Source organism: Condylura cristata, unplaced genomic scaffold (genome assembly GCF_000260355.1).
Source record: "Condylura cristata isolate star-nosed mole 26May11 unplaced genomic scaffold, ConCri1.0 scaffold00028, whole genome shotgun sequence".
NCBI lineage: Eukaryota > Metazoa > Chordata > Mammalia > Eulipotyphla > Talpidae > Condylura > Condylura cristata.
This window is the reverse complement of record NW_004567129.1, coordinates 24,771,089-24,791,885: the sequence shown is the minus strand read 5'-3', so window position 1 is coordinate 24,791,885 and position 20,797 is coordinate 24,771,089. Positions and strand designations below refer to the sequence as shown.

At 55.1% G+C, this 20,797-nt stretch overlaps 1 protein-coding gene across 5 annotated transcripts in view; it reads left to right on the top strand.

The window, feature by feature from the left end:
* Positions 1 to 18,177: 18,177 nt before the first annotated feature.
* ADGRG1 (adhesion G protein-coupled receptor G1) overlaps positions 18,178 to 20,797 on the top strand; it is a 28,505-nt gene continuing 25,885 nt past the window's right edge. For 2 of the 5 annotated variants that reach the window (XM_012730665.1, XM_012730667.1), the window contains exon 1: positions 18,275 to 18,696. The gene's annotated coding sequence lies outside the window, so the exon portion shown is untranslated. The other 3 variants (XM_012730668.1, XM_012730666.1, XM_012730669.1) reach the window with 3 other exon arrangements.

Here is a 20,797-nt window from a genome sequence, read left to right as displayed (position 1 = left end):
GGCCGGGGATCGAACTCATTGCTGTGGTGGTTATCTATAGCTGGATAGTGCTGAGACTTTCACATCTGCACTACCAGGGAGGCCCCAATTCCCAAGTTCTGACAATTTATATTGCCACATCAAAATCAGATTTCTGACTTCTCTTAAAAACTGAAGACTCAGGACTTCTGTACAGCAAAGAAACATTACTAAAAACAAACAGAAAGATCACTAATTGGGAAAACATTTTCTCACACAAAAGTAGTGATAAAGGACTGATCACAAAAATATACAGAGAACTGATGAAACTCAACAAAAATAAACAACCCCATCAAAAAATGGGCAATAGAGCTAAAAAGACACTTCTCCAAAGAGGAAATGCAGATGGCCAACAGGCATATGAAAAAATGTTCAACATCACTCGTAATAAGGGAGATGCAAATTAAAACCACAATGAGATACCACCTCACCCCAGTGAGAATGGCACATCTTCAAACAACTAGCAACAACAATTGTTGGCGAGGATGTGGAGAAAAAGGAACTCTCCTGCACTGCTGGTGGGAATGCAAACTAGTACAACCACTATGGAAAACTGTCTGGAAGTTCCTCAAACTGCTAAACATGGAGCTTCCCTACGACCCAGCAATCCCACTCCTAGGTATCTATCCAAAAGACACAAAAACACTGATTGAAAAAGATACTTGCACCCCCATGTTTATTGCTGCTTTATTTACAATTGGAAAAACATGGAAGCAGCCCAAATGCCCAGAAGTAGATGACTGGATTAGAAAGATGTGGTACATATATACAATGGAATATTACTCAGCAGCCAAAAAAGAGAAACACATGTCTTTTGCAGCAACTTGGATGGAGCTGGAAAAGATCATGCTTAGTGAGATAAGCCAGAAAGAGAAAGAAAAATACCGGATGGTTTCACTCATAGCAGGAGTATAATGGACCAGGCGAGAAAATAACAAAAATAATGAACAACCATAGACCAGAGACATTCTGTGGGGGTGGAGTGGGGAATGGGATCAAAAACGGGGAGGGGGGGAGAAGGGAGGGAAATGCACGGGACTATGGTGTTGACACAGGGGTGATTTGGTGATGGGAAACCCGCGGGGATTACAATCGAGATGGAAAAAAAAAATGTGCAAAATGATGTAAAAATAAACTTTGTAATAAAAAAAAAAAAACTGAAGACTCAGGCCCCACTGGACCTAAATCCCCCCAAGTGATAGTTGGAGGTGACAGCAGCCCCAAGAAACAACATGGTACTCCCTGTTTCACTCCAGGCCACCCCATTCCCTATGGCCTCCCACTCGTCAACCCCCTTGCTCCCACTGGTTTGACTGCAATATCTCCCACTCTAGCACAGTGATCATGGCCCAAGGCAAGGAAACTGAGGCAAGACAAAAGATGTACCTTGCCCACAGCTCCCCGTGGGCCTGGACATACTTGGGAGCCCAGCGCCAGCCTGTAAATTCTGCTTTAGTGTCTTTTCTGCCCCACCTGTTATCTGAGTGTTGGCCAGGTGCCCATGGGGTTGGGGAGGGGAGGAAGATGGCTCAGGGTTCAACCTTGATGGACTCAGTCTCAAATCTTGGCCCTGCCACTTTCCAGAACTAGTGTTTCCTTTTGTTTTGAGCACGAAATGGGATAATAACAGCCTGTCTCATAGAGCCCTAGAGGGTTAAAGTGAAGTGCAAGGCCACCAGTCAGCACCATCTGAGAGAGTACCTCATAATCTGCATTCTCAAAGCCACCCTGGCTCCACTCTGCACCAGACAGATTGGAACAGGCGGCCAGAGACCAGGAGAACAGTCTGGGAGGGCGTGATGCCGCTTTTATGCAAAGGGCCCCTTTGCTTCCTCTGGGTGGGCCCCCCGCAGCCCCACCTTGCTGCAGCTTCTCTCTGCTACATGGTGCTGGGAGTGACACAGCAAAATGTGTCAGCATGCAGGAGCTGCTGGCCACGACTGGCTGGGCTGCACTGAGGCAAGCAGACACTCTCTCTGGCTCAGGAGCTGCGCCCACTGGCCACGTGTCCTCCCTGGCACGCTCAGGTTCAGTTTGGACTGGAGTCAGCATCACCTCAGAGCTGCGCCAGCTGTTTCTCCAGTCAGCTGTGCTAAATACATCCCTTTAGCAATGGCAGCCAGCTGGCAGGGTGGCCCCAGAGGCGGGGGGCAGCCCCCGCACCCCCGTGTCCCTCCAACACTTGGTTTCAGACTCTGTTGTCTATGACACGGAGCCCTAAGTCTCCCCCTTTTTTATTTATTGCACGAACACTAGAACGTCCTTGATGGAAATAATTAACACCCACGTGGGTTGGCATCACCTGAGCACTCCCTGGCGCTGTGCTTGGCCGCGTTGACCTCATGGAGGCTGCACAGCCTCACAGCGAGGTTGGGACATGTTGCTGGTGAGGAAATGGGGGCAGGGCTGGCAGGTCACCCCCTGAAGGTCACACCGCGAGAGGGGGTTGGCGCTGGGCTTCCAGAGACTGTGCCTGCTTTCCCCTCTGCCTGTTGCCTTTTTTCTACCACAGCCCTGGGTCACCTTCGGGCTTGACCCAGAAACATGTATTTGGCCTCATGGTCCCATCACCAGAGAATTTCTGAGCAGCTCCTTGGATAGTCCTTCACATTTTCACTGAAATTAGCATTAAAAAAAAAAGTCAGCATCATGAGTTTTATTTCCATTAAGGATGTTCTGATGTTTGTGCAATCAATGTATTGTTGAATGAGAGGTAGGATTGCCCGTTGTCCTGTGTGCGTGCATCCTGGAAGGCAGAACTTTGAGCAGGAGGCAGGGACAGTCCCTGGTAGGTGGTGCTGGCTCCCCCCCCACCCGCCCCCGGGCCAAAGCCATTTCTGCTTTCTCTGGCATTTCCAGGGCTCTATGGGGTTGCTTCCAGCCTCGACTGCTTGGGCCTGTGATGACATCTGTCCCAGGGGCATCCTTTACCCCAGCTGGAGGACATTGGGCTTTGAGGCCCCCTAAGAGGAGGCATGGCAGGGCGTAAGCCTGGCTGTCCCAAGCAGCCTTGTCTGAGGCTGAGGGTGCCAGCCGGGCACTGGGGACAGCGGCAGGAAGGGGGAGAGGCAGAGTGTGTGGGAGCTGCTTGTACTGGCTGGAAAGAGCTGGTTGATGGTTGTTGAACATAACCACTGTCAGGAATGAAACTAGTGGGCCCTTCCTGGTGGCACAGTGGGTTAAAGCGCAGCACTATGAAGCTGTCTGCAGCCACTGCAGTGTGAGTTTGATACCCGGACAGGGAGCTGACCCACATGGCTCGCAGGCCTCTCCTGTCTCTCCACTGCTCCCCCCAGCAGTGTATTTCAGTCAATCTGCCTGTTCTGCTCCCCACTCTGTCTCTGGTGAATCCTCTCATCCCCACACCTATGGCCTGTACCCCAGTTCTATATGCATAAATAAATTAAAAAAAAAAAAAAGAATGTAGTTACCCCGAAAGAGGAATGGATGGATGAATCAGGTAAAGGGGGTCAGTGTCACATATACAGGTGTCCCCCATCATTAGGTGACCCTAATCTAATATGACTGTGTGTACAACTGCAACCCAGCTAGTGTTAGCAGCCAAGATTACTTCAAGATTATTGAAAATAATTCAACTTTTACATTAAAATGGTACTAAATATCTTTATTACCTTCACTTCCTGATTGTCTTGCCACAATTTGCTATTATCTATTGTTACCAGTTGTAGTGTGTCCCAGCCCTCAGCCTGGGACCTTATCTGGAGACAGTGTCTTTACAGGGTCATAAGTTCAATATGAGGCCATTTGGAGGGACCCTAATCTAATATGACTGTGTCTGTATAAAAGGGGCAAATTTGGACAGACAGACAGACCCCCGCCCCGCCCACCCCCACAAAGCCACATGAAGGCGAAGGCAGAGACATGGCAGGGAGTGTCTGGAAACCACCAGAAACTAGCGGGGGGGGGGGGGGGCCTCAAGAGCAGCTTCCCCTTCCCAATCCTCAGAAGGAGCCAGCCCCGCCCACATCCTGAACTTGGACTTCGACTGGAGACAAACACTTCTGTTGTGAAGTTGCCACTTTGTGGTTATGCTGGTCCCAGCAAAGAAACCTTCTTTGCTCTGAAGGTTCCTGACACCAATTTTTTTAAAAGATTTATTTATTTATGCATACAAGGACGGATGTGGGGGTGAGAGGATTCACCAGGGACAGTGGGGAGCAGAACAGGCAGATGGATGAAGCACACTGCTGAGGGGCAGCAGGTGAGACAGGAGAGGTCTGCTGCACCATGTGGGTCAGCTCGCTGGCTGAGAATTGAACTCATGCTGCAGTGGCTGCAGACAGCTTCAGAGTGCTGCACTGTAACCCATTGCACCACCAGGGCCTGCCGACACCAGTTGTAATGGTGCAGCAGAAAAACCTATAGCATGGTGAGCTGGCCCATTTTCCCCCAATTCCATGGTCAATGCTACAATCTTGAAACTGGCCATGGTAAAAATATTTACACCACAGAAGTTTGCAAATACTACAAATCAGGCTTTGACTTGATGTTTTGTGACTTGTCTCAGAAGACTTAAGAAAGCAGCGGAGAAAATGTTAATAAGGCACAGTCAGCCCAGGGTCATGTCTGTGCAGTGACCTCAGGAGTAGAACAAAGAAGCGGATCATTATGATCCCGCACAGTAACGGGTTCAGCAGCCATTATCTGATTCAGCAGGATTCCAGTATTTGAAGACTATTATCCTGCCCAACATAAAATTGTGACATCACTGATGAGCAAGCAAAGTCCCAAGATGAATTTCCATTTCACTTTTGTCTTACTTGTCAATGTCAATGAAGAGATCGCTGTTCCTGTTGGAACAATACTCAGAGAGCCACCATTGAGCAGCTCACCCCTGGGGGCGGGAGCAGACTTGGCTAGTCCAGGACCAAGGGACTCAAGGGACGCTGCGGCGGGCGTAGGTGGGCACAGACTGCCCCGGGGTGGAGGCCTGCTGGAGCCTGCTGTCCTGCTCCTGTGGGAAACGGCTACTCCGTGTGGCCCAGAGTCAGGGTACTGGATGCTCGGCTCTGTCCCCTCTAGAGAAGATGGACGCCACCCCACACTCTGCCCAGGGGCAGTTCGGCAGAGAGCTGCTTGGGGTCCCATTGCATCTGTCTGTTAGGACCCTGTGGTGCTCACAGTGGACTTGCTGATCACACTGAGCCTCGGATGCATTAGCGACAGCTTGACCCAGCCTAGGCCAATAGCCTTGGTCCTTCAGCCTGCTTTCCTTGAAATGCTGATGGATCCTCTCACCTCCTGCTTAAATCCACCCCTGCCTCCCCACTGCTCTGGGACTAAGGCTGCCGTTCTATTCCTGTCTCCACAGCTCTGCCCGTCAGCCCCATCTCGTTCGTCCCTTGCTCTAGATACACTTCCGGCTGCTGGTTTCTCCAGTGCTCTCAACTTGTTTCCCCCTCTAAGTCTTTGCATGAGCTGTTCCTTCTGCCTCAAACTCTGCACTCGGATCCAGTCTTTCTAAAGCTGGCTCCTCATCTATCAGGCCCTTTTACACATGTCGCCTCCTCCAAGAGGCCTTCCTTGATTACTTGGCTAAAGCAGGCTCCATGTTGCATGCTCTCTCTACTCGGTTGTTTTTGGTTTGCTTTCTTCATTGATCTCACGTATACCTATGTGTGTGTGTGTGTGTGTATATATATATATATATGTATGTATATATAGTCTCCATGCTAATTGAATTATTTGATAATTTCTTCATTTATTTTATTTTTATTTATTTTTTATTGTGCCTAATTCTCTTTTCTTTTAAGATTTATTTATTTATGCTTACAGAACTGGGGTACAGGCCAGAGGTGAGGTGGGTGAGAGGATTCGCCAGAGACAGAGTGGGGAGCAGAATGGGCAGATGACAAAGTACACTAAGGGGAGCAGCGGGTGAGACAGGAGAGGTGTGCTGCGCCATGTGGGTCAGCTCCGGGGCGGGGATCGAACTCATGTTGCAGTGGCTTCAGAGAGCTTCCTAATGCGGTGTTTTAACTTGTTGCACCACCAGGGAGAGCCCCATTGGATTTATTTTTAACCCTTCAGCTCATCAAGTCACAGTGCTATAACGTTAGGAGGGATGGCTCATGTTCTCAGAGATAAGCATGAGGCCTGACACTTAGTAGCAATTGGGAAATGATGGTTGAAGGAGTGAGGACATAGAGATAAATTAGCCCATCAGAGATTTGGGTTCAAATTCTGGCTCTGAGCTATGTTATGATGCCTGTGGGACAGTTGATTTAATGTCTTTGGGCCTCAGTCTCCTTGCTGTCATAACAGCACCCTCGTTATAGGATTATTATGAGATCCATGCGGCGCTTTAAAGAAAGGGTCTAGGGAGGTGCTAAAGAGAGTCAGTTGTTAGCTTTTCTTTTCTTCTTTTTTTAATCAGTTGGTTTTTGTTTTTTTTTTTAAAGATTTATTTATTTATGCATACAGAACTGGGGTACAGGCCAGAGGTGCAGGGGCGGTGGGAGGATTCACCAGAGACAGAGTGGGGAGCAGAACAGGCAGATCGACGAAGTACACTGCTGAGGGGAGCAGTGGGCAGGTCAGGAGAGGTTTGCTGCACCATGTGGGTCACCTCTGGGGTGAGAGATTGAACTCGCACTGAAATGGATGCAGCCAGCTTGCAGTCCTATGTCCTAACCCGTTGCACCACCAGGGAGGGCCTGTTAGCTTTCTTTTTTTTTTTTTTTAAAGATTTATTTATTTGTGCATACAGAACTGGGGTACAGGCCAGAGATGCAGAGGGTGAGAGGCTTCACCAGAGACAGAGTGGGGAACAGAACAGGCAGATCGACGAAGTACACTGCTGAGGGGAGCAGCGGGCGGGTCAGGAGAGGTCTGCCACACCATGTGGTCACCTCCGGGGCAGGCGGGAATCGAACTCATGCGGAAGCGGCTTTAGATTCTCAGTGCTGTGCTTTAACCCGCTGCGCCACCAGGGAGGGCCTAGCTTTCTTTTTTAAAAATGTATCTACCTTTGGCTTTTCTCAGAACTGTTTATTTTTTTTTTTAACTTAAAAAAAAAAATCAAGATTACAGGCCCTCCCTGGTGGTGCAATGGGTTAAATCACGGTACTAAGAAGTTTAAGCCACTTCCACATGAGTTCAATCCCCGCCCACCCCCGAGGAGATCCACATGGCGCAGCAGACCTCTCCTGGCCCGCCCGCTGCTCTCCTCAGCAGGGTACTTCGTGGATCTGCCTGTGCTGCTCCCCACTCTGTCTCTGGTGAATCCTCTCACCCTCTGCATCTCTGGCCTGTACCCCAGTTCTGTATGAATAAATAAATAAATCTTAAAAAAAAATCAAGGTCACATTGGTTTACAACACTCTTCATGATTTAGAGAAATAGGGTCACCTTTTGGCTACTACACCAATCCCCAAATACTCAGAATCCTTCACTAGGACATTACTGTTCTTGTAGGTTAAGAACGGTAGGACTTCTGAGGCCTAGAGGTTTGCAGACTGAATTCCAACAGGGGAAGACAGGATAACTCCAAGAGGGCTTCTTGGAAGAGGAAGCATTTGAACTAGGGATGGAATCTCTCTAGACAGAGAAGGGGTGGGGAGAGAGAGAATGGAGGGGACCCCTGGCCCTAGTGAGAGACCCAGGGTAGGGCAGGCCTGTGCCAGGGGGTGATGCCCAGCACAGCTGAGTTGTCAGCCTTGAAGGGTGCAGCCTCCTCCCCTGCAGTCTTGACATTTGATTTACACCCATTTCCTATGTTTTGTTGCCTAATGTGGGCGCTGACTGGCAAATCATGGGGCTGCCCCACAGAAAACACCCAGGAGGAGGTGACTCAGTCACCCAATCCCAGTCTGGCAGAGCACAGTCACCTGGACACAGGTAAATCCAGAAGGGCACGGGGCTGTGTGAAGACAGCCAAGAAGTGGGTTCGGGTCCTGACTTACCAGGGCCTAGCCAAATGCTGGGGTCACCTTCCATCTCCTCATCTGTAAGACGGGTACTGTCGAGTGAGGGGGTTGTCACAGTGTGATTCAGAGCACTTCCCAGCCGCCTCATGCGGTTCAGCCAGGAACCCTGCAACATGGGTGCTCTTGCCGTGCCTCTTCTCAGATGGGGACTCTGGGGCTCAGAGAAGGGACTTAATAAAAAAAAAGATTGATTCATACGAGAATTGGGGCACAGGCCAGAGGTGGGGGTGGTGGTGAGAGGATTCACCAGAGACAGAGTGGGGAACAGAACAGGTGGATTTACTAAAATGCATCACTGAGGGGAGCAGCGGGAGACAGGAGAGGTCTGCTGTGCGGCTGGGGATCGAACTCATGCCGCAGTGGCTGCGGACAGCTTCATAGTGCTGAGCTTTAACCCATTGCACCACCAAGGAGGGCCCTCAGAGAAGGGTCTTCACCTGCACCCACCCCACCCACCTACCTTGATCTGTAAAGCCTGAATTAAGAGTGGTTGCTGCCTCCTGAGGTGCTGAGGGGTCACTGGGATCATCTGCAGGTCTTGATGGGCATGCTAGAGACCAAGCCCAGCCCCACAAATGCTCCTCAGATACTTGCTCTGGGTGGGGTACATGCCTGGCCCTGCCCTTTGCCTCGGGCAGGGAAGCAAGACAAAAACAAGTGTCCTCACTTGATGGCTGGCCTGAGGCTTAGTGTCAAAGCCCTGGAGCCTCCTCCCTATACCCTGAGCAGGGCCCTCAGGGCACAGCAGGTGCAGGGGGAGGAGAGTGAGCATTAGGAGCTCCGAGTCACCTCACCGGAAGTAGACAGGAAGTTAGAGGGACTCTCCGACAGTCCTTATCAGTATGGGGGGCATCTGGGTTAATGGGGCAGCTGGCAGGGCCCTGGGGAAACTCCACAGCTCCAAGAGACAGGCTGTTTCCCTCTCAGACATTCCACCTCCTTCCCGGTGGCCCTTCATGTGTGCCCTGTGTGTGTGAGAGAGAGAGCAGGTGGGCACTTCCTGCTGTTCAGGTGGGCATGCATGTCCATAGGCAGAGTAGAGGCAGATCAGCAGTTGGGAATTTGCCAGAGGCTGGGGTTCAGGGAGTGATCTGGGGGCCAGGAGTCCCAGTGAGTCTGGGCTAGACTCCAGGAACGGGCCTGAACTCCGGCCAAGAGAGACTCTTGCCTCAGGGCACTGGAGCTTTCCCACACTTCAGCCTTGGCTCCACTGTCCTCCCTTTTGTCCATCTGTCTGTCTACCCCTCTTTCCCCTCCCTGGTATCATCTCTACCTCGACTTCTTCATTCAGCTAGGTTAGCCTCCTTCTGTTCCTTAAATACACCACGCACTCACCACAGGGCCTTTGCACGTGCTGCTCCGACCACATTCACTCTGTGCTCAAGTGTTTGAGAGTCCAAGCCAACCTCCCTCCCAACCCACCACTCCCTTTCTGGTCCTCTTGCTTAATTTTGCCTCATGGTTCCTACCCCTGGATGTATTTAATCTTTATTTGGTTATTAACTAATACTCTATCACCCCGCTTTAAGAGGGCAGAGATTGTGCGTGGTGTTCTCTGGTACACAGTGGACCCTCAATAGACACTTGCTAAACATGTGGTTGAATCCATTACCTGTTCGTCCTTTGCCTGTCTTCCCATCATCCATTCTTTCTGCCCACATTCGCCTTCTATCCTCCAGGGCCCCAGAATTCCTCCATGCTCGGCCCTGCACTGGAGTTAGGCACGGTCATTTGACAGGGGATGAAAAAGATGAAAAATTCTAACACTGGGATATGAGTCCCAAGTGAAGGGGGACCCAGGGGTGTGGGAGGCCTGGAGCGTTGGGGAGGCCAGGGGTCTCCCAGGGCAAATGCTAGTCCTCTTCTTGCTCACCCTGCAGACCCACAGCGGCCTCTGATGCAATCTTTGTTTAGTGACTCAGTGACAGTCCAGGTAGCTCTGCTGTCAAAATTGTGGATACTGGGGGTGGGGTGGGACTCAGAAGTCACTTGGGGGGGTGGGTGCCTGGGTGTGAAAGTCCCACTGGAGAACTTTTGGTCTGAGGTCAAGCCTGAAGGGTGGAGCAGGGTCTTGGCTATGGGGTGAGAGTTTTGGGGGGTGCCCAGGGCCCCCATGGGGTGGAGCAGAGCCTCTCTGGACCACTCTCCCACACCCCTCCCTATACCTGGGGCAGCTGCCCCCACCTGCTCCCGGGGAGGAAGCTCTTATTCCTGCTTCCCACCCCCATCTCTTTCCCCTTTTGTGTCCTACAGAAGGTTGTTCTAAGAGGCTCCCCTATTCTTCATCCTCCCTGCACCCCACCCTTGCCTCCAGCATGTAAGTCTGGGCTCAGGATTGCAGGTGGGGCCTGAGCTCAGAAAGAAGGCAGGAGGGAACTCGCAGAATTGGTAATTACATATGGAGAGGGCAACACCCTCCTCAATATTCTTGGGGGCACTGAGGTTTAGAGACTTTAAGCACGGGAGCTCAAGACTCTCCAGGCTCATCCGGGACTGGGGTCGACCAGCAGTCTCATGTCCTTCGGTGGAGATGCCCAAAGCCCATGGAGGGCTGCTCAGCACCCCAGAGGCCTGGTCAGCTCCAAAAGGCGAGAGTGGGAGTGAGAGGGAGGTGGCAGCCCTGCTGTGGAGAGACCGGAAATGGAACAAGGCGGGGCCTCACCTGGAGCCACCTGCCCAGACAGGCTCAGCCTGGGACTGGAGCTCTGGAAGAAGGCAGAGAAGGAGGCGGTGGAAGGGGAGGGGGAGCACTGGCCAGACCCAGGTAAGAGGCTGCTGCTGCGGGTGGGGGAACCGGAGGGGGGAGCAGTGCTCCCTCTGTGGCCCGTTGGCCTGGCTGTGCCTGGGGTCTGGTTCAGCGTCTCGGGGCAGGTGTGAGGCGTGGCCCTTGGCCTGCCAGGGCGCTGGTCTGGTCTGGAGGCTCTGGCTGTCCCGGGGTCACTGCAGCTACTCTGAGTGTGCTGCATGTCCTCTAGTAGCGGTGACCCGAGCACGGACAGGCCAGCAAAGCACGGGGTGCGCTCCAGACTGGGGAGACTAGGACTGTGAGCCAGTGTCTGGAGAGGGGGGGCATGCCTGACTGCTCTGCCTGCCCTGGCCGCCAGGAGCCCGCTTCCTCCTGGGATCCCTTGGAAACCGGTTTGGGAGCAGGTTCGCTGGGTTGTTTGACTTTTGACAAGGAGGGGAAAGAAGCAGACTCCCCAGGCGAGCCCAGTGCGGGGCACCTGCCCCTGGCTAGCTGGGCCCTTCGCCTGGCTGGGCAGCCCTCTCCACCCTGACTGCGAGAGGAGGTCAAAGTCCAACTGCTGCCCAGTGGGCGCCCCCCTTCTGGGCCCAGCCTCTGAGATGAGCCGCTCACCAGGTGGGTGGTGAAGACACCAGGAGGCGGAGCCCCCATAGAGGGAAGCGCCTGCCCTGCCGGACCTCCTGTGGGGCCCTGGGCTGGGCCTGCCTTCCCCTGGAGCAGTGGTCTCCCCTTTCACTTATCCCCTGCCTCCCCCGAAAAACCCCAGTCTCCTGGCCCCACATGCCGGCCAGACGGTGGGTAAGAGGTGGGTAAGAGTGGAGGGGCCTGGCGCCTGGCCAGCTCTGCCCTACCACCTTGGCTCCCTGGAGTGTGTGGGTAGCAAGACAGGCTCCCCCCACACACACTCCCCCCCCCCTTAATTAGGCTGCCCTGCCAATCAGTGGCTGTCATTAGCGCTCCATTACACCTCCTGAGCCATCTGCGCCCCAGCACTCAGGGGGAAACCCCAGAGGCTCCCTAACTGCTGGGGCAGAGACACGCCCAGAAGGTGGCACTTCTGGGAGGTCTCGGGGGTATCTCCAGGGTAGGAGGCTGGGCACCCCCTGGGCTTTCCACAAAGTGCATCCAACTCCATCTCATTTTTTATCAGAAGAGAAGAGCTTTCCAAGTGAGGAAACATGAGTCCCCAGGGGCAACCCGGTTAGGCGCTGGGCACCGGTGGGCTGTGTGTGGCAGTGAGGCTGAGTGCGTGGGCAGGCAAGGCAGATCCTGAGCCCTGAGCAAGACAAGGAGGTGACACACTGCACTTTGTACAGTGCTGTGCCGCCTTGTGGGAGTCACTAAACCTCTCTGGGCCCCATTGCCTCTACTGGAAGGATAGATTTCACTGTCCATGTCTCAGGCATTTGTGTATCTACCAGGGGAAGGGAGCAAGGGACAGAGAGACTCAACTGTGGCTACATGGGGGAGGGACCCATTTGTTCAGGAGGGAAGTCTTCTGTGAGGACTTACAGTGGGAGAATTTGCATAGGAGAGTGACAAAGGGTGCCATTGACAACTGGGGATCCTTGGGTACCAGCCGCCATGGTGCCCCCACTTTGCATCTGCAGGTACTGCAGCCCAGAATGGGGCAGTTTTGTGCCAGAGCTCTGTTGTGCTCCCTGGAGGACTCTGGACTCAACGCTGGGGGTTATCTATGTGGGATGAGGGACTGTTTGCACCTCCAAATCACTGGGCCTCCCCCAAGCAAGGCTGCCGCCCAAGAGGATGCTGGGAGTCCAGCCCCAACTCGGGGCTTTCAACTGCCTTTTGCAGATAGCTCTGGTCACACCTGAGGAGCCCAGACCTCTGGGTTCCCCGCTGGTCACCTGTGAGAGCTGTCCAGGCTGCTGCCCAGGCTGCTGCATCTGTGGGGTGCGAGGCTGCCAAGGGCCTGCCCTGGGTAGACCCACCTTGCCCTGGGCTCAGCAGCCTCTTAGCTCTGGGAGGCAGGAGTCTGTCCAGGATGAGCCCCCAGGTCATTGGGGCTGGAGCCGAGCCTCCGCGCCTGCGCACTTGGTCAGGGAGGGCACTAAGGTCAGACGTTCCGTCATGGCTAGGAAGAGCTGGCAGCCACCCGTCTCCCTCCCGCTGGGCACCCAGGCATGCCCGCCTCCCCGGGAGGACGTGACGCTGGAAGGTCCGGCCAGCATGAACCACGGGGGCATCTAGAGATGCCTTCCCAGCAGGACGGGACCTGGGCGACCTGCCCTGGAGTGGGTGGGGATGCCTGCCTGTCTGGGTCCTGCCCAAGGCCACTTCTTGTTGGCACGTGGTCAAGGCAGCACTGAGTACTGGGGAGGAAATGGGCCTTGAAGTGCTATATCCTGGCTGGAATCCTGCGTGGCCTGGGGTTGCCCCACTATCCTCTCTAAGCCTCAGTGTCCTCCTCCGGCAAATGCAGCAAGGCTTCCTTGGGAGGTGCTGGGAGAAGATGCCAGTCACTAGTCTGGCATGCAGTTGGTGCTCAAGAGGGGCACGTGGCTCTCAGTGCGAAAACTTCCTGGGGGAGGGGTGGAGAGGGACCACTGCTGGGGACAGGAGTGGACCTCAAAGCCCACTGGCTGGGAAGCAATGATGTCATTTTCCTGACCAAAAAAAAAAGGAATTCCAAGCCCTTTTGATACTGATGCAGGTAGACAAGGTCGGGGCCTGGCTCCACCCCAGTGAGCCGCCCAGGTGAGCCTGGCCTGGACCTCCAAATAAGGTCTCAGACAGTGGATCTGGCCCCGGGTGGCTCCGCCCTCTGCTTAGTCTGGTTTTTCCTTCCATCTTTGGAGCCGGCGACCAACTGTTGCAGCCAAGCCTGGGCTTGGATCTCCACTGAACCTGTGGTGTTTCAACACCCCGCGAGTCTGAGATTCAGGCTCCTTGAGCCTACCCAATAAGGGGATGCCCGGTGGGTGGGGGAGGCAGGCCCAGCTCTGGGGGTGCACACACAGCACCCTTTGTGTAGCCGCTGAGTCACATGGGCGACACCATCCCTGCCAGCCCCAGGGCCAGTCACGGGGCTGGGGCTTCGCTGCCCGCCCGCACGCTGGCCCCAGCCATTCCCACGGGAATGCAGGGTGGTGGCTGGGATCCCGGCGGCGAGGCAAGGGTCTGGACCGCGGGACCGGGGTTCAAGTCCCCGCTCTGCTGCTGGTTGGCTGCGCGGCTTGGGGCAGGTTCTCCTGCTGAGCCTCAAGGTTCAGCCTCGAGAACAGCCAGCCCTGTTTTAGAGCGGAGAAGCTGGATGGACTGGAAGGATTTTGCAAACGGCGGCTCAGGTCTTCACTGTTTCTGTTCATGTTATAACAACCATAATGACCTTTGTGCCGGAACCGCGCAGTGATATATCAGGTGACTCGGCTCGTAGCCAGGCTTCGACTCAGAAGTCTGGATTGAGCCGCCCTTGTCTCATAAACTGCCCCCCACCCCAGCCTCCTCCCCAGGAAGGCGTTGGGGGCCCGCGACCCTTCCCGGGATGAGCAGAGGGCTTCACTGTCTGCCAGGCTGGTTCCCACGATCCTGCCCTGCTGGCGCAGGCCTGCCCGTGGGGCTCTGTCCCAGGGGCGCATCGACACTGTCCTGGGGCCGCCAGTCCAGCCCTCACCTTCCTGGCACACTGCCCTGACAATAAAGCCCTCACCCGCGCACACCGGGCCCTCGCTCTCGCCAGCCTCACTAGCGAGTTTTACTTATGTGGCTTCATTGATTACGGCACTAATACTGTCCCACGTGACAGGTGAGGGGGATGGCTAGGGACCCGCGGCCTGGGTGGCCCAGTGGGCGGCCAGGAGTGGACAACATTTGGCCTGGAGTCTGGGTTCCCAACTGTTGGACGGCAGCATCGCCCCTTTCATCCCTGAAATGAAGGCCTCTCTGCGAGTGAAACTTCCAGTACCCCATCTCTGGTCTCTATCACCAGCCAGTATGCTTATGACTTTCTCTGGGCGGGGGACCCCAGCTGCCTGTTGGAAGCCTGAGGCAGCTTCTTTCCTCCCGCCTAGGTCTGCACTACACCTGCACCCCACACAGGGTAATTCTGCCCTCTGTCATCTCCCTTCTCCCCTCAGCTTTGTGTGGGATCAGGGGGGGTAGGGTAGGTTCTAGTCTGCCTTCTGGCTTCCCTATGCAACCCCGTGTCCCAACTAGACCCTGGCCCACCCTTCCCCTGCTCCCCGTCCCATCCGCCATTGCTGCATAAGCCCCTGGAGCTTCAAAGGGGCACCCCTACTGAAACACATGCTGGCATCACCTGGGCTTCTTGTTGGAATGCATCTCCTGATTCAGGATGTCCTGGGTGCACCTGAGTCCCTGGTTTCTGACAGATTCTTGGGCTGTGTTTTTTACATCATTTGTTTTTACATCATTTTGTGCCTTTTTCCACCTCATTTGTAATCCCCATGAGTTTCCCATCACCAGTTCACCTGTGTGCCATCACCATAGTTCCATGCACTCCCCCCCCCTCCATTTTTGATCCTGTCCCCCACTCCACCCCCATAAAATGACTCTGGTATATAGTTGTTCATTATTTCCCCACCCACACCCCGGTCCTTTACGCTCCTGCTATGAGTGAAACCATCTGGTATTTTTTCTCCTTCTTTCTAGCTTTTTTCTCTAAGCATGATCCCTTCCAGCTCCATCTATGTCGCTACAAAAGGCATGAGTTAATCTTTTTGATAGCTGAGTAATATTCCATTGTGTATATGTACGGCATCTTTTAAAAAATATAATAGTTTATTTTTACATCATTTTGTGCTTTTCTTCCATCTCAGTTGTAATCCTCATGGGCTTCCCATCACCAAATTACCTGTGTGCCATCACCACATTCCAGTGCACTTTCCACCCCCCCATTTTTTATTCCATTCCCCACTCCACCCCCGTAAAATGTCTCTGGTATATAGTTGTTTATTATTATTATTATTTTCTCCCCTGGTCCTTTATACTCCTGCTATTTTTCCTTTTCTTTCTGGCTTATTTCACTAAGCATGATCCCTTCCAGCTCCATCCATGTTGCTGCAAAAGGCATGGGTTTATCTTTTTGATGGCTGCTGTAATATTCCACTGTATATATGGACCGCATCTTTTTAATCCAGCCATCTACTTTTGGGCATTTGGGTTGATTCCATGTCTTTCCTATTGTAAATAAAGTGGCAATAAACATGGGGGTGCAGGTGTCTTTCTGAATCAGTGTTTTTGTGTCTTTTGGGTAGACAACTAGGAGTGGGATTTCTGGGTCATATGGAAGCTCCCTTTTTAGCAATCTGAGAAGCCTCCAAACAGTTTTCCATAGTGGTTGTACTAGTTTGCATTCCCACCAGCAGTGCAGGAGTGTTTCTTTTTTTCCACATCCTCGCCAACATTTGTTGTTGCTAGTTGTTTTAAGATGTGCCATTCTCACTGGGGTGAGGTATCTTATTGTGGCTTTAATTTGCATCTCTCTTATTACAAGTGATGGTGATGTGAACATTTTTTCATATGTTTGGCCATCTGTATTTCCTCTTTGGAGAAATGTCTTTTTAGCTCTTCTGCTCGTTTTTTTGATGGAGTTGTTTATTTTTGTTGAGTTTCTTGTATATCTTTGTGATCGATCCTTTATTGCTAGTATTGTGTGAGAAAAATTTTTTCCCAATCAGTGTAATGTTTCTTTGTTTTGTGTAATGTCTCTTTTGCTATACAGAAGCTCTTTAACTTGATGTCTGTGGACTCTTTTTATATAAATATTTTAAGACTGCAGTTTTTAAAAATATTTATTTATGCATACAAAAGCTGGGGTGAGGATCCACCAGAGACAGAGTGGGGAGCAGATCAGTCAAATCCACTGAAATACACTGCTGAGGGGAGCACTTCATTTTGAATGCTGATCATATCCCTCCCTTCCAAGCACCTTTTCTGCCTCCCTGGTGCCTTTGATGAACCCCTGAGCCCCACATATCCATCATCCTCCAGAACCTGTCCCTACTGCCCTAAGCAGGCCCCACTTCCCTCCCAGAGCCACTCCCTGCCCACCTCTCCAGCTCAGTCCATGTTCCCTCCACCTGCAATGCCCTTCCAGCAGGTTCTCTTTGCCGCAGCCCCCTTCCAGCTCCCCTCCCCACCCTGGCGCCCCCTCCTCCCCCCCAGCAGGACCCAGTAGGGGCTCTGGGGGCAACACACTTGGCTCAAGCCCCGGCTCAGTCCCTGGCAGGCGTGAATATCTCCTCACCCACTCTGTGCCCTGGGTGCTTCTCTGCAAAGTGGGGAGAGTGAGCTCAGCAAAGTCCAGGGTGTTGAGGAACCTAGAAAGCACCTCACATGTGGGGACTGCATGGCCCCACATCCGGAGGCCTGGTCCTGGCCAGCTGTGTGGCCAAGGCGTCTCCCACAGGTGGGAGTGTGACGTGAGAAGGAGCCACGTACCACAGGGCCTATGCCCTGAGCCCCGTGGACGCAGCAGCTACGGGAGGCAGGGGAGGGTACCCTTCCCCAGCCCTGGTCACTTATGCCCTCTACCCACCGCGGGTTTCCAGACCCTCCTTTGGGATCTCCCTGTGAGCGTGCCAGGCCTGCAGTGTGTGAGCGTCGAGGGTGCCAGCTCTGCTCTGGAGGTCTGCGAGGCTGGCCTGTGAGTGGCTGGAGAGCCAGCCCGCTCGGCTCCTGCCCCGCTGCCACTGCCAGCTGTGTCACCTTGGCCAAGTTAGTTCCCTTCTCTGCCCATGGCCTCCCTTCTCATCATACAACCGGACATTATGGAGGGCTCATCACATGCCAGGCCCTGGCCTCAGCAAGCTGCTCTCCCCACCCCACTGTGGCGCTAAGGCCGTGGCGTGAGGGAGGGGACAGGAAGGCAGCCATGGTCATGGAGGTAACTACTGTTGTTATTACTGTTATTGTTGATGTCATCCCTCTGCCCTGTGATGCTGGGAAATCAGCCTCAGAGGAACCTGGGGCTTGGGAGTCACCTGTCCATGCTAGAGGGGTGAGGGGAGCTGGGCAGCCCCACTCTGCAGAGTGAGCCAGGAGCTCTGCAACTTGCTGGCTCCTGGAGCAGCTGTGAACCTGGGCAGGGGGACAGAGCTGTGGATGGGGGGCCGAGGCCAGAAAGGGGGTGAGGGACTCTGCCCATTTCCAGATGACTCTCTCTGAGCTTTTGGTGTCACCAGGTATGTCTCTTCACCTGGGCCTCAGTTTCCCTTTTGACCTAGCAGAGGCACTGAAGATGTTTCCAGAAGGCCCTGGAATGGCAGAAGCCAGACCTTGAGTCTCGGGACGTTGATAGTGGGGAGACTGAGACAGCCCCTTGGCTGGGAGGGCTGGCAGAGCTTGGGGAGAACTGAAGGTCAGGCTGCCAGTAGTGCGTGGACTGGCTGGCCATGGGCCAACCCCCTCGACACCCCCTCCCCCGCCTGCCTTCCGCCCTGCCGCTCAGCCTGCCCCCTGCCTGCTGCCAAGGAGGCTGGACTCTCCTCAGGAAGGGGCAGTTGCTGCCTGAGCCTGGTGAGGCAGAAGGGGGAAGCATCCCAGCAGCCTGTATCCACGGTAACCCTGGCCTCTTTGCGGGAACTTTGGGGTGAATAGCAGGGAGGAGGAAGTTGCAGCGGAGGGCTAACAGGCAGCCTTCTGGGTTGGCATCCCCTGTCTGCCTGGTGGGGGACGGAGATTCCTCTTTACCCAGCGCTGAGTCACGGACATCCCCATGGTTGCTACCTTGGGGCTGGCCCCTCCTCTTCTCTGGGAGAGCACTGTGAGTCAGGAAGGCCTGTCATCCCAGCCGGAGGCGGGAGGGGCTGAGAGGGGCGTCCCCATTGCTCACGCCCGGCCCCTCCCTGCTCCACACTGGCTGCGTGGGTGTTGTATAGAGCTGCCCACGCTACCAGCCTGCTAGTCTGACAGTGGGACCGCGGCGCAGGTTAGGTCTCCCGAGGGGATCTCAAAGGCAGCGCAGCCTGGCCCCACGCGGGACCCCCCTTCAGGAACCAGGTAGGAGATGAAGGGCGTGACAGCTGTGGACAGTGGGGCTGGGAGTGCTGGATAGTCGGGGAGGTGGTGGGATGGGGACTGGGTATCCCCACTAGCACTGGTGGGTGCTGTCCTGGGAGCACTGCTGTGTGTGTGTGGGGGGCGGTCTGTCAAGTTGAGGTGCACGGACAGGGAGGCGTCCGGCAAGGGGGAGGGGCTCAAGAGGATGGAACCTCCCAGAGCCACTAGTCTGCTGTGAGTTGGGGAAACTGAGGCCCAGAGTGGGCTCTGCTCGCTGAGCTCTGCGATAACGGTCCACTCTGCTTCCTCGGCCCAGAGGGGCGAGCGAGGCTCTGAGGGGCAGGTGGCTGACCTGGCCACACAGCAAGTAGGGATGGACAGCCCGGGTCCAGCTTGGGGAAGAGCACACAGTGGCTCACCTGCAGCTGCCGTGAGGCTCATCCAGGACCCCAAAACACGGGGCCACCGTCGGAGGCGATGGTCCCAGCCGGGGGGGCGGGGGGATAGCGAGCAGGGGGACCTGGGCTCAGAGAACATTTTGGGAAGCCGGGGCAGACAGATGGGGAGGCGCTGAGGGCTGAGAGCTTCCTGCACACCAACCCACTGACCGCTGGACCTCAGATTCCTCCCGACTGTTTGATCCCCATCGGCCGGCCCCACGCTGGTGCCACCGCAGCACCCACCTTGTGCCCCTCAGCGAGCTGCCGGTTCCAGTCCTTCCCTCACCCCAACCAGTCTCCCTCCTGTGGTGCCCACTTAGGGTCTCCCGGGCCCCAGGGAGGGGACTTTTGGGGGTTGGAGGGTGCCTCTGCTCCCCTCGCCCCTTCCTGCTCTGCCTGAATCTGGCCTGGGGAGGTGGGTGGGTGGGAAATGCCCTCGTGGCTCCAGGGGGCCGTGAAAGCTCTCCATGTGAACACTGAGCACCCTGTGTGCGCTGGGAATGAGCCAGGAGAGGTCTAGATCCAGAAGCTAGTCCTCCTCCTCTGTCTGTGGGCACCTCGAGGGCAAGTTCCTTGGGGCTGCAGTGGGGAGCTCCCGGTCTGGTCTTCCTAGCGAATGTCCCGCTGGGACAGCTCCTGGGGCCATGCCTGACCCCCCTTGGCATCAGGGACCCGAGATTCAGGCTCACTGTAGCTACCCCGCGGCCCCCCCAACCCCCCACCTTGCCTCTTCTGGGCCTCAGTTGCCCCAGCTGCTTACTGGGCATGGGGGGATGGTGTCGGTAGCTGTCCTGCCGCTCACAGACGGACCGGACGGGGCTTGGCTCTAAGTGTCAGGTGGCGACTCCAGGTGTGGCCGGCCAGGGAGAGGCGGTGCTGGGCAGCCGGCACCACGCTGCTGGGCCCCTGGGGAGGGACGGTCAGCCTGGATGGACACGCCCATCTTGCTTGGGACACAAACAAGGCAGTGAGGAGCTGAGCTGGGAGTGGGATCGCTTGTTGGGCGAGGAGGAGGTCCTGCACACGATGTTTGGGGGGCTTAGAGAAGCAGGCAGGGGAGAGGCTTGGGGTACGTGTGTGAGGATTGCACTCTTGGGGGAGGCATTCCTGTGTGGCAAAGGTTTGGACTGTGTGGGGCAGGCTATGGCCATGGACGCCTGGCCTGGGTCGTTTCATGGGGCCTGGAGGGCGCACCAGCGGGCCCCAACCTGCTCTGCAAGGCGACAGGGTAGCTGCTGACCACCCCCCCATACCCACTAAGCAAGCACAGGCTGGGTGGGGGCTGCTGCCCCCAGGAGGCTGGGGAAGGCAGGGTCTGGATGCTGGCCTGCCTGCCCACCCAGGCTGCAGATTCAGGCGCCGGCTGGGGGAGGCAGCTTCGGGGCTGCGGGGGCAGAGGGCGAGGTGGCCCCCCAGCCCAGGGGAAGGCAGGGTCTGTGTGCTAGAGTCAGCCTCGCCTTCTCAGCTGGGCCCACTGTGACAAAGACAGGACGGGGACAGGGACAGACAGGGGCAGGGCTCCAGGTGAGTGGGCCCCGCTCACTGCTCCCTCAGTGAGAGCTGCCTGGGGCTGGCAGGTGGGGTGGGGGTGAACTGCTTCTATCTCAGAGGTGCAGGTGGGTGCCCACAGGGCAGTGGAGGGTCAGGGACAGGCTGGGGCG